Genomic DNA, 2,740 nt, shown 5'->3' on the forward strand with positions numbered 1-2,740 from the left:
TCTTCCCCTCTTCTTCTATACACAAAAACCCATGTGTGTTATCTTTTTTATATACCCCCCCACACACACACACACACACACACACACACACACACACACACACACACCACACACCACCACTACCACCACCACCATCCAACCCAGGTCCTTTCTAGTTTGAGCTTAACCCAAAGGAAGGCTACCTGGTACTTTCCCATGCACGCAGTAGGCGCTCTCTACATTTGCACTGAGGTAGAATGGGAAGTGCATTTAGTTCAGGAAGTTAGCAAATACTGGCCACATTCTGGGCTTCACTGAAGATGCAGGTCCCTCCTTCACAATGCCCTAGACATACACCATTCCTGCTTCAACTGTTGGCATTCTGGAGGGGTGAGCAGGCATCTAAAGGAAAGAGTTTTTGAAGAGTTTTCTTCTCACATTCAAACAAGCTGCATTCTGAGGACCACATTCCCAGGTTGTGGGTGTGCATGCAGGGGATAGGGAGGGAGTGCATCCAGTGCCACCTTAGCGAGTTGAACTTTTGTCTGGGGCTTTGCTAAGGTATATTCGCCCAACAGCAGGTTCTAGCCCCAGATGTTAGGAGAGTAAAGGGGTCAGTGCCTCACCCTGCTGAGTTGGGAAGGAGAAGGATGGAGAGTGACCCTGTAGTCCCTTCTGCCTTCCCCGAAGTTGCCTCAAAATGAAACACTGTGAGAATGCAAGGAGCCCTCAGGGAACCTTGCAAGTAAGGCAAGAGGACTCATTGTTGGAAGCCTGTTTCTACTGTGCCATGTTAATCTTGGTGCAAAAAATACTCCATTACATCTCAATTCCAAGCGATTCCAAAAACATAAAGATCCAGTGTAGGGACAGGCATTCATTGCTCCAGAATCCGACCATACATAGCAGTTGTGATGTGAAAACTGTCATGTCATTTATCACTTTCCCCATTTGGAGATCTTTGATTTCTGCTTGTGAGAAATTAAATAATACTATATGGAATAGTCCATCTGTTGTTGTAAACCACAGGTTGTTATTTGTGTACGGTTGTTTATCTTGGGTGCAGCTTTGTGACAGGCCATCATGACCATTCTGGAAGCTCTGCCTTGCTGTGCAGATTTTTCTTGTGCAATGCTGGGCCTGGTCTTCTTAGGAAAAGGGAACTGCTGGACAGCAAGGTGGACAACTCTGGAATGGAGGCCACTCTTTCTGGTGTCTTGTTAAGCCCCTTACTTTGTTGTTCATCTTGCTGTAGCTGTCTTTTGTTCTGTTTTGTTTCGCAGCACTTGAGGTCAAGCACACTGCCTTGTGCATGCCACACTAGTGCTGTGCCTCGAACCATGCCCTGCTGCTGTTTTAATGGCCTGTCTTCTCAGTGGTTGGTCTTGGTAATCCCCTTGAGCATTTTCATTGGCTGTTTTGCACACACCAGAGAGGCCACATTTGTTGCTAGCTTTTAATTCTTTCACTTCATTTAATCATTAATTATATGAAAGGTTTTTTGTCCCAAGAATGGTATTCCTGTTTTCAGTTTAACCAAACTTGTAGGCAGATGTATAAACAGATAAAATAGCCATGTATTTTCTCGGTGGCATCATTTGCATTTCACAAAGTGAAGGCACATGATGGGTCCACCTGAGTGTGCCAAACTTGATTGTTTGACCTGCAGCCCTCAACTGTTTATTCCTGCTCTCTCCTTCCCGCCTGATGTGACCCTGTGCTGCATGGTCCTGGGCATGGCACATAGAGGAATTCAGTCTTCATTTCAAATAAATGACAAGCAAGATCCTATTGCTATTCTCCTGCCCATGAGCATACACAGACCAACTGCCATACATCCATCCTGGTCTGAACACCCATCTTTTTATTGAATTCCTCACTAAGTAGACGCTGAAGAACAAGCTAGCAGCACTAGTCAAGGGAATGGTTAGAGTTATCTCCAGGAGGGAGATAACTAGCCTCATAGAGACAGGTGGGCATTTGTAGTGTGACCTGACCCATTGGTAGTGCAATAGCTATGTGTGGTTTTATCTTTGACAAAAGAATACTCTTCAAAAAAAAAAAAAGCGATTGGATCTGCATGTTGATTCTGTAGTGGTAAACGGATGGTTACTTCTCTGTCCTAGTATTTCAGCTTAATATGGGGAAGTTATAATTCTCCTGCAAGTACAATCAACCCTTGATGGCCTAGGTACTGAGTATCCTGGGTGTAGTTCACCCAGACCTATTCCCACATCTTTTGGCTGATTCTACTGCACCCTAGTATCATAGTTGGGTAGGAAAGGGGGCTGGAGGATTGTAATGTCATGCTTTCTGTACCTGATTTTCAGGTTTGGTAGTGGAGGAGGTTTAATTATCTACTCAAGAGTGGGCTACTTGTAAAAACTATGGATTACTGTAACCTCATTCCAGCAGTGAACTGGTCGAATTCACCCACTCCTGGAAGGCTGACCAATGGCAGAGCCTGTCCTAGAATCTTTTCAGTAATACAGTGGCACACAGAAGCACTCTAAAGCTCCCCCAGATATCTGGACACTTGAATTAGAAATACAGAGGCACCCCTTCATCGCTTAAGCCATATTCTAGCTTCATGTACTGTAAAGTCAGGGATGTACTGTGATACTCTAAGACCACTGAGCTCAGTGGAATTTCAGGACATAGCATCAGTTGGTAATTTATACCAGACTAGAAGTTCACTCCTCCTTAGATTGAAGTCCAAATAAAAATCTGCACCTTTGGCTCAAAGACCATGTACACAATT

The sequence above is a fragment of the Nannospalax galili genome, unplaced genomic scaffold (assembly GCF_000622305.1).
Source record: "Nannospalax galili isolate Female #2095 unplaced genomic scaffold, S.galili_v1.0 scaffold591, whole genome shotgun sequence".
In the NCBI taxonomy this organism is placed as follows: Eukaryota; Metazoa; Chordata; class Mammalia; order Rodentia; family Spalacidae; genus Nannospalax; species Nannospalax galili.